Here is an 11,584-nt window from a genome sequence, read left to right as displayed (position 1 = left end):
CTTTACTGAAAATCATTGAAGAGCTTATTGCCCAAGGAGTGGTCGTAGAGACCGACTCCAATATCTGTAATTCGCCTATCATTCCAATTCTTAAACGTACAGACCGCAATGCACCGCCAGTATATCGGCTTGTGATTGATCTTCGAGAACTGAACAAATGCATTGTACCACAGTATCCTGTGGTCCCCGATATCTCCTCCCTGTTAACTGCCATTGATTCAGAAGCAACGTTCTTTACTGTAATCGATCTCAAGAACGCTTTCTTCAGTGTACCTATTGACCCGGAGAGCCAATATCTCTTCGGATTCAGTTTAAATGGACGAAGTTTCAAATTTTCCCGCGCACCTCAAGGATTTACAGAAAGCCCCAGCATCTATAGTCAAGCACTGAAAAGACAACTAGATTGTATCCAAATGCCAGTTAATACCGCTTTATTACAGTACGTCGATGATCTACTGATCACCGCACGAAGTGAGCCCGAATGTGAACAAGCATCTCTGATAGTTTTGCATTTCCTAGCCGACAAGGGACACAAGGTGTCCCCTTCGAAGCTACAATTCTGTGTTCAGCAAGTTGTGTACTTGGGTCACTTGCTGTCCAAAGTGGGGAGACAGCTCACTCCCGATCGCATTCAGTTAATTGTAAACATGCCCCGACCCCAGTCACAAAAAGAAGTGCGGGCCTTCATAGGCCTCACCTCGTACTGCAGACAATGGATTCCTCAATATGCATTTCTAGCTAAACCACTCATCCAGTTAACGACACAGGAGGCAGCAACTTCGACTGTCCTCCCTTGGACTCAGGAACACACACAAGCCTTTGAGGAATTAAAGAAAGCTTTATGCCAAGCACCAGTTTTAGCGACACCATGTTACAGCAAACCGTTTACACTTTTTGTTACAGAACGTGACGGTACAGCATTGTCTGTCCTCACTCAAGATCAAGCAGGTTCACATAAGCCTTGCGCTTATTTTTCAAGCACATTCGATTCAGTAGCACAGGCACTCCCTGCATGCTTAAAGTCAGTAGCAGCAACAGCGTTAGCAATCAGACAAAGCGACTCAATTGTTTTAGGTCATCAGTTAACAGTACAAGTTCCACATTCTGTAGAGGTTCTGTTAAACAGAACCCAGACTCAACACTTGACCATAGCACGACTGACAGGTTACGAATTGACATTATTCCAGCCACACATAGAAATCAGACGCTGCAGTATCTTGAATCCAGCAACATTGTTACCTACAGTTATGACAGATCCAGCTCCACATGATTGTATAGAAATTATTAATGCAGTAACAAAGCCCAGACGAGATTTAACAGATGTTCCATTGACAAATCCAGACCTGACACTTTATGTGGATGGTTCATGCATGAGAACAAGTACAGGAGAGTTAGTGGCCGCATATGCCGTGACCACTGAAACTGAAGTTAAAGAAACACATCGTATTGATACACTGTCTGCTCAAGCAGCAGAGCTCATCGCTCTGACCCAAGCCTGTATTCTAGCAAAGAACAGAAATGTTAACATATACACAGATTCCCGTTATGCGTTCGGAGTCGTACACGACTTTGGTATGCTCTGGCAAGAACGAGGTTTTCTGACCTCTCATGGTACAAAGATACAGCATGGTCCCCTCATTCAAGCACTGCTAGAAGCAATACATCTGCCTTCAGCTATTTCAGTCATGAAGTGTAAGGCACATACTAAAGCCACAGATTCTGTTTCCCAGGGTAATGACCTGGCAGATCAGACAGCAAAACATACAGCACTAACTCACACTCAGACAACTGACACGACAAAGACAACAGATCCGACAAACTGCATGACAGTCAGAGATCCCACACTAGATGTTATTGACATTCAGACACATGCTACTGCAGACGAAATAAAGAAATGGACCGAACTAGGAGGGATCCAGACAGATCAAGGTTGGATGACGGGAAAATCTACATGGTTTCTCCCTGACTCTATGGTTCAAGTCATGATAAATACAGCACATAGTCCTGCCCACCTGGGAGAGAAAGCCATGCTAGACAGTTTGCAAAATCTTTGGTACAATAAACACTTACGAGCAGCCGCAAAACAGAAAGTGCGTACTTGCATGATCTGTTGTCAGTTCAATCCAGGTAAAAGCGTCCCTGTAGAGCAAGGTGGATTTCATCCTCCCGATCACCCTTTTGAAGTCCTCCAGATGGATTATATCCAGATGGACCATTGTCGAGGATTTAAATATGTTCTCGTAGTTGTCTGTGCTCTGTCCCGCTGGACCGAAGCATACCCCGTCCCAGATTACACTGCTCCGACCACTGCCAAACAGTTGGTTCGTGAATTTTTCCCACGATACGGCTTGCCTCGTGTCGTGTACTCAGATAACGGTCAGCCGTTCTCGTCTGCCCTAATGAAAGAAGTCTCCTTGTTATTAGGATACCAGTGGAAGTTCCATTGTGTCCGACATCCAGAAGCCGCAGGCCTTGTTGAAAGGCATAATCAGACATTAAAGATTCGCCTTGCCAAAATATGTCAGGAAAAAGGGGTCGACTGGATAGTCGCCCTGCCGGTGGCACTATTCTATATGAGAATGGTCGCCCATTCGAGATCAGGGCTATCTCCGTACGAAGTGGTCTTTGGCAGACCACCGAATATGTGGGGGACGCCCATTCCTAAAAAGATAACCGATGTTGATTCTAATATGTTGACAGATTACCTTGCCTCCTTGATGTCTGCACTCCAATCATGTCGTTCACAGGTTGCCGCAGCCTTCCCTGACAACACCGATGTGAAGGAGCATGACGTCCGCCCCGGAGATGTTGTTTTAGTCCGAAACTTCGACAGGAAAAGTCCGTTGGAGCCCCGCTGGAAGTCTCCGAAGACCGTTCTACTTACGACAAGGACCGCAGTCAAGTTGGAAGGAAGAAAGGGGTGGGTCCACCTAAGCCATATCAAAACATTCCCAGGACTGAAACCGGAACAAGACACACCCACCCCCACCAGAGACTGTTATCCCAAAGACTTTTCCGAACCCAAACGAGAAAAAACTCCTCAAGAACAATATCGTATGAAGTTACGATCTAGCAAGTCAGACAGTTTAATTGTTTAAGTCCTCCCCTAGGTGAATCGGTTAAATAGTTTCTGACATGTATCCCCTAGATCGAGTTAGAGAGAGAGAGGAAAAGAAAAGAACATACTGCAAATCACTTCGTAGTCACTGCATAGTGACACTAATAATTATGTTTATTCTAAGTATATTAATAATTGTTGCTAGCATCTTGTTACCTATATACTATCCTATTTTCAAGCGTGAACAATCTGCTTACAATGTCTCTGCTGAACACACTTTTAGTGAGTTACCTCCTCATGAGCTTTCCTACAGACTTGCGCTGCGCAACAATACATTCATTAGTATGTTACATCATTCTCATCAAACTAACAATGCTACAAATTGCTGGATATGTGGCCGACTCCCTCCCTACCAGAATTACAAGGGAGCGCTGCCTCTCTTTCCGTATCCGTTCACTCACAATGGCTCCTGCGGAGCATGGTTTAAGATAATTAATTCTTTAGATCCCGACATTGCTGTTTTCGATGGGGGTTGGGTTTGGGGAAACCTGAACTTGGTCCTACTAGACGTCTGTTACCCGGATAAGGAGGGACTCCCCATTAGAATAGGAACTGATCTAGAAAATGAAGTATATGGATTAGGTAATTATACAATTAGCCTTATGATTCTTACTGTCGAATCCGAAGCTACACCAGTTCTACCTATTATGTCAGTACTGCCAGTCACTGGTGAATTATGTATCAAGAAGAAAGGTTCAGTACACTTAGGTCATAGTAAATGTACTACTGTGGTCGAATTCAGTGATGATGGAAAGTCATCTTTCAAAGCTATCAGTCATTCTTACTTTGTTTGTGGTCATACCGCATACATTCGTCTACCTCCAGATTGGGATGGTACCTGTTACATTGCATTCCTTCTGCCACCCGTTTTTCTAGCTCCTTCTGATTACCATAGAAATAGCAATCTAGTAAAGAATAGACCCAGAAGAGATGCCCCCCTTGTCGACTACACAGAAACGGCATGGGAACAGTACACTGATTTTAATAAAGGATTCTTTTTCTTTTTAGGTCCTGTCCAGAATAGTAAATTAATACGCAGATTAACTAGAACACTTGAAGCCGTAGTAAATGAAACTACCTCCGCCTTAGGTAACTTAACAGAAGAGCAGTCCGCTATGCGGGTTGTTGTCCTTCAGAATCGTCTTGTAATTGACGTCATCTTGGCAGATAGAGGTGGAGCCTGTAAGGTCATCGGGTCAAGCTGCTGTGTTTTCATTCCACAGAATGCACCATCTGTATATCAAGCTATCACCCGTCTTCATAAAATTGCAAATCAGATACATCAGAATCCAGGCACCTGGACTTGGTCCGGTTGGTGCTGGACAACGTTAACAGCTTGGGGATGGAAGATCCTATCCTTCCTAGGCATTGGCCTAGTCCTAGTATTCAGTTGCTGCCTGTGCCTACAGTGTGGGCCAGCGATCTGTGGACTGTGTGCCACTTCTTGTATTGAACATTCCAGTTTTCACTCAAAACGTAATAGAAAGAAAGAAGAACAAATGATGTTACAAGAACAGACTGATCGATTCATGAGGATCGATATTTCATGAAGGGTCCGTAGGGAACAAGGAGGGAATGAGGAAAATTAAATTTTGGCCATGTTGTGTTCCCTAGCGCGTACCCCACCGACTCCATGTACCAGCTTAAAGTGCATGTAACTTCCCTCCTGTGCCAGCTATGAAGACGCAAATACATTTGCGTCCACCGTCAACTTGTCCTCTTTCAGAAGCACCATGAATGGATTATATAGTCCGTTCCTAAGTATGCTATGCCAACGTCTTTTTGTAGTACACTTTTCACTTTTTCCTGCTCTAGCCAGAGTAGGCCCTGAATTCCTGCCATCTGAACCTCTTTTGTGGCTCCTGGCTCTGCCCAGGCTACCTCTGTACTCGTGAACTCTGTCCTACATTCAGCGCGGCCCCTCGCGCTCAGCTCAAGCCTGCTTTCTGCCAAGACTGACTATAACCTTCGAGTTATCTGTTTCGCTCCCCGAGAATACATTCCTGCCTACTAGATCCTGTAAACATCCTCTCCAGCTGCAGAGCCAAAAGGGCCGACCTGTCTCAATGCAAGTAATTCATAGCCTCCGTTGCCATGCTTCCATGGAAGGCCCCGTGCCCCCACGCTTCACATGTAGACATTCAGGCGCTTATACACGCATCCACAGTTACCATAGAATAGCCTCTACCCTAGAGACCTTTCCGCCCAGATAGTATAGTTCCTAAACATCAGATATCAGATATGATAGAAGCACAAGTTGATCTGACATGCCAGACTTCTGTCTCTTTCCGTCAGTACAAATGTCAAGACCCCTGCACCCCGTCAATCACACGTCATGCAGCTGCGCGCGCATCCAAGCTTCCGATTTCTGCTGACATTGCAACATTTTGTTAGCACCACCCCTTGGTGCCACCCACTTGCGTCACCTATCAGTGACGTTTCTAGCACACACCTCTAGTTCACGCCTAGTTTACGCCTCTTGATGATGTATTGGTACCACGTGTATACTGTTATCTTGTCTTCTCTCAGCTGTTACGCCTCTTACATTGAACCTTATGATGTAAATCAAGTATATAAGCTATGTATTGTCAATAAACGACAGCGCGCTCATCTATCCCTTCTGACACCCCTGTGGTGGTCAGAACATGATATCCTGATTCCTTTATGAGGAATAAAACCCTTAGAAACTCTAACACCACGGACTCTGTTTTCTTTCCTTCTGATTGAGTTAATATTGATTAAGTACTTACCTGCATAGAAATTAAGAGAGTAAATTAATTATTTACGTCACATGTCTGAGTATACCCTGCCACACCTATAGTGGCCAAAAACGATTCAGAAAAGGGGGTGGTAATGAACAGAGTGTCTGAATTAAGCAGACCACTCTTACCCAGTCCAAAGATCAGGGCTTGATCCATCACCGTTATTTATCTCACTGCACCATCCCTGCTCAGAACCTGGCTATATGCAAATCAGTCTGTCCCTGGCCCAGTGCATCATGGGAACAGGGCAGACTAAACTACGAAGCCAATTCTTCACCATAAAGGAGACAAGCTACCGGGGACCGGTTTCTGGCATTTCAGCCATCTTTGGCCCGGCTTGCTTGAATCCTGATGGTGCAGTGAGAAAGGGACCCATGTCTGAGTATACCCTGCCACACCTATAGTGGCCAAAAACGATTCAGAAAAGGGGTGGTGATTAACAGAGTGTCTGAATTAAGCAGACCACTCTTACCCAGTCCAAAGATCAGGGCTTGATCCATCACCATTATTTATCTCACTGCACCATCCCAGCTCAGAACCTGGCTATATGAAAATCAGTCTGTCCCTGGCCCAGTGCATCATGGGAACAGGGCAGACTAAACTACCAAGCCAATTCTTCACCAGAAAGGAGACAAGCTACCGGGGACCGGTTTCTGGCATTTCAGCCATCTTCGGCCCGGCTTGCTTGAATCCTGATGGTGCAGTGAGAAAGGGACTCATGTCTGAGTATACCCTGCCACACCTATAGTGGCCAAAAACGATTCAGAAAAGGGGGTGGTGATGAACAGAGTGTCTGAATTAAGCAGACCACTCTTACCCAGTCCAAAGATCAGGGCTTGATCCATCACCGTTATTTATCTCACTGCACCATCCCAGCTCAGAACCTGGCTATATGCAAATCAGTCTGTCCCTGGCCCAGTGCATCATGGGAACAGGGCAGACTAAACTACCAAGCCAATTCTTCACCAGAAAGGAGACAAGCTACTGGGGACCGGTTTCTGGCATTTCAGCCGTCTTCGGCCCGGCTTGCTTGAATCCTGATGGTGCAGTGAGAAAGGGACTCATGTCTGAGTATACCCTGCAACACCTATAGTGGCCAAAAACGATTCAGAAAAGGGGGTGGTGATGAACCGGCTTCCCTGATGGCATATAGATACTTTTTTAGCTCCTATTTGTCAGTCAGTTTCCATGTATCATCATAGCTATTCTTCAGTTTTCTTTCTTTTTTTACAATCCCCTTTTAGTTCTATGAATTCTGCTGAGAACAGTCCAGAGCTTAATCATTACTACACTTTTAAACACACACGAGATCTAGTAATGCGACCTGTTAAAATGTGTTGCTCAGGACAGCATATCTGGAGATAACAAGATTTAAGTGGGATAGCTGGTCCACTTTGGTCAACTCCCCAAATTTGAGAAATTACATCAAAGGATTTCATCAAGGAAGATTCCAATAACTTTTGGTATTGTATTGATAAGAGTAGTAGGCCAATAGTTACTGGGATCACCATGCAAACACTTTCTGAAAGTCAGCACTATCTCAGCTCCTAATCAACTTTTATGAGGCGGAGCACCCGTCACTTTTTTCAACTATTGCTTCAACTGTGGTGGCCATTTTTGTGAAAATCTTTCAGATACGGAGTAATAATAATCTGCTAGGTAACAGAATCCCAGGAGTGATAATTTAGTGTCTTAATTAAATGTGTAAAAGGTCTTGCTACTCATTATCTTAACTTCCTTCACTGACATCAATCACCAGACATTTCCCACTGAATTAGCTCTTCCTTTCTGCCCCAGGCCTTCATGTGCTGCTTCTGAGTTTACGTCCTTTCTATTGTGGGGCACAGAACTGTGAAATGAACTCGATATCCACAAAACTTTTTTCATCATTGATTGTGTGAAAAACATTTGAAAGACCATTTACTTGAATACACATCTCCACATGTATAGTGTGCTTCCTTTATAATTATTGTGTTCAAGGCTTTTGTCATTTGTATTAAAGTAATTGTGTACTGACCTTCATTTTTACCATCGCTTTGGATAAACGAGCTATACAAAGAAAAGAAAATAATAAATACGTAGACATTGTTCGAGATAATGGAAAAACTGTGACCAAGGACGTTCTACAGCAGTAGCACCAGTAACAGAATGCCACTGCAGAACTGTTAGCGTTGGATTTAATTGTAGAAACGATTTTATATTATAATATATATTATAATATTGAATTTGAGAATCTAGTTGTTGAAAGACATTTTCCGAGAATGTTTTTAAAGCAATAAAAATTGAGAAAAATGCATGCATAACAACACAAACCTTGTATTAAAACTCAGATCCAGAAGACGATAATACCTTTTCTCAGAAACAGCTAAATGATTTTACAAACATTTCTAAAAAGTGGTAAGTAATATAAAAAAAGAAATAAACAGTAAAAGATCACTGTAGTCATTTTTAGGTCGAGCCTGACAGCGCTTGCGCTTTCTGTAAAACATGCAGTAATCAGTAAAAGGGCTTTAATCCAAGCTGCTAACTGTAGCAGTCTAGTTGCCGAATGAACAATAGTCCATCCCCGGAAACTCTACCACCCTATGTACCACTCTCTGGCCAGGCGTGGCCAGAGAGCATAAATATAGGGGCCTGGGTCGCTCTGGACTTCCGGCCGATATAACCAGCATTGTGTGTATGTCATCTCTGTCCTGACAAGCTGCCTAGATACGTGGGCGTCCTTTGGTGCCCCTTAGGGTGCGTGCACCCTGAACCCCCACAGTGGCGACGAGGGTGGGATAGGAAACCCCTAACATCCACACCGGAGGAGCGGCGCATACCTGAATCGACCAGCAGCACTGACCAGCGTGAGCCCAGTGATGAGGAGGCCGGCGAAAGGAGAGCGCCATCGTTGGTGAACGCTGAGGTGAGCAACAACTAAGCCTAGCCGAGACCCCGAGCCCCTCAGCAAGTGGAAGGCTATGCACGCGCAAGAGGACAGCACCGCAGCACAGCCAGGAGCCCCGCATCCCTGTGAACGGCCGCGCGCATGCGCAGAAGCCTGCAGCTAAACGCCGACAGCCCGAACAGCGTGAGGGAATACACTCAAGGCCACAACGGGATAGAGACACGCCGAAGAGCTCAGCGGGCAGTATTAAACACCGCACCAGCTGCGCAGCACCTGGCAGTGAGGTCGGTCCCATCCATCACCCCCCCCTCAGGCGGACCACAGCCAATAAACTCTGGCAAGAGCAACGCCGGTTTTGCACACCAAAGGGGACAATCAGCAATAACGAGGAGAGCTCACTTGAGGCCCCAAATTACACAGGGGCAAAGAAGATAGCCCCTGAAACACAAAAACAGAAGAGAAACAAACACTGACAAAAGCAACACAGCATAGCACGAAGGCGAGGGAGAAACCGACATGGTGCAATACAACGGTGGTGCAAACAAGTAAGGGCACATCATGTCGAACCCTGCAGCGCAAGCAGCCCAACAGCAAGGAGCTCCACCTGCACTTTCACCCCCAGTTCACACCCAGATCACTGCGCTTTCACCATTCAGTGAACTAATTGACCCGGCGACCGCATCACCAAGATGGAAGGTGTGGGTCAGCCGCCTCAACAACTACTTTGTAGCCACAAGAGAAACAGACGGAGCCGTTAAAAGATCGCTGTTGTTGCATTTCGCAGGGGACGAAATATACAAACTGTTTACGCACCTCCCGAACACTGGCGCAGACACTGACTATAATGCTGCTGTCCGAGCTTTGGATGCTCACTTCGACCCCCAGCTCAACCCTCACTACGTACAGTTCAAATTCAGACAAGCCAGGCAAAGAGAAGGAGAGTCAATGGACACTTTTCATGCACGCCTCAGAGAACTAGCAAGCACGTGCACTGAGGACGATCAGACAAAAGAGGTGACGGCGCAGCTCATCCAAGGTTGCCGCAACAAGACATTGTGAACACTCATACTTTGGCAACCCAGCATAACCCTAGAAGAAATTCTGATCCTCGCTCGCTCACACGAACTTTCAGACATCAGAGCAACGGCAATGGAGGCCGCGCTCAACCAACAAGCTGATCAAGCAGTGACGGTCAAGACGGAGTGAGCTGACGCCATACGCACATCATCTCGTGGTGGGTGAGGGAGGTGACCTACCCGTACACTGCGACGGTCACAGTGTGGCTACTGTGGGAGAGAAGAACACCCTCCAGAAAGTTGTCCGGCGAAGGGAAAGACGTGCTCAAAGTGTGGCATCCCCAACCACTTTTCTAGCGTATGTTGTGGGGGCTCACGAGGCAAAAGCAACCCAGGAAGGAGGACAATAACAGGAGCCATAAGACACCTGGCACTAGAAGAACCTACAACGTCGCGGTCAGCAAAAACCCCGTCTCACCACGCCCAACGTTTGGATGACTCTTCCACAGAAGACGACGAGGAGTGCTACTTCGTGTCCTTTGCAAGTGACCTTAAAAAGAGATGACGACCACAACCCAAGTGCAACATTGATATCGATGGATCCCCAGTAACAGGACTGATTGACACCGGAGCGACCGTTAACGTAATGGAGTCACAACATTACAAACAGCTGAACCCGAAGCCCGCACTTACCGCCTCCAAAATCAGAATTTTCACATATGGAAGCCAAACACCACTTCCGTTGAAAGGAAAGATGACAGTTCAAGTGAAATCCGAGACCCAAGAGGTAACAACAATGTTCCACGTTGTTGACAGAGAAGCAGATATAGTCGTTGGAAGTCACACTGCCGAAGATCTCAACTTGATTGCGTTTGCTAACGCAGTAAAACTCCTCGAGACCGACGATATTCTGGACATGTTCCCACAATTGTTCAAGGGGCTAGGGAAGATTAGGAGATCACCAGTGAAGCTGCACATAGATCAGGCGGTTCAACCCGTGGCGCTAAGACACCGTCGAATCCCCTTTCACCTCTGGCCACTAGTAGAGCAAGAACTCCTAAAGCTGGAACAACAAGGGGTAATCGAGAAAGTAAAAGGACCAACTCCGTGGGTATCCCCATGGTAGTCGTAGAAAAACCCAAGCAGCCAGGGAAGATCTGAATCTGCATTGACATGAGAATGCCCAACCGGGCCATAAAATGCCAGAGACATCTACCGCCAACGGTCGACGACATTCTGGCTGACCTCAATGGCTCGCAATGGTTTTCGAAATTAGACCTCAATGCCGGATACCACCAATTGACACTAGCGGAGGAGAGCAGGTACAATACCACGTTTTCAACCCATCTTGGGCTTCATCGGTACAAAAGATTAAACTTTGGGATATCTTCGGCAGCAGAGATTTTTCAGAACACTGTAAGAGAGATTCTGTCAGGCCTCCATGGCGTCCTGAACGTGAGTGACAATATTCTCATTCATTCCAAAACCCTTGAGGAACACTACCGAGGACTCCGCGCTACGCTCCAGTGACTGGCAGAACATGGTGTGACTCTCCACAAGGAGAAGTGCCAATTCTTCCGCAAGACAATTGACTTCTTTGGCTATGTATTCAGCTCAGAAGGCGTCAAAGTAGATCCCAGGAAATCCCAAGCGATTCAACTCGCCTTTGCTCCAACCAATGCATCTGAAGTAAGAAGCTTTCTAGGGATGGTGACATACTGCGGGAGATTCACCCCAAATCTGGAAACCATCGCAGAGCCGCTTCGAAACCTTACAAAGAAAGAAACTCCCTGGAAGT

At 46.0% G+C, this 11,584-nt stretch overlaps 1 pseudogene; it reads left to right on the top strand.

The window, feature by feature from the left end:
- The first annotated feature begins 9,715 nt into the window (after positions 1-9,715).
- Positions 9,716-10,912, top strand: LOC147748925 (uncharacterized; annotated as a pseudogene).
- The last annotated feature ends 672 nt before the right edge of the window (positions 10,913-11,584 follow it).

The sequence above is a fragment of the Lissotriton vulgaris genome, chromosome 1_1, assembly GCF_964263255.1.
Source record: "Lissotriton vulgaris chromosome 1_1, aLisVul1.2, whole genome shotgun sequence".
NCBI lineage: Eukaryota > Metazoa > Chordata > Amphibia > Caudata > Salamandridae > Lissotriton > Lissotriton vulgaris.
Note: the sequence above shows the minus strand (reverse complement) of the source record. Positions and strands in the feature narration are given on the sequence as shown.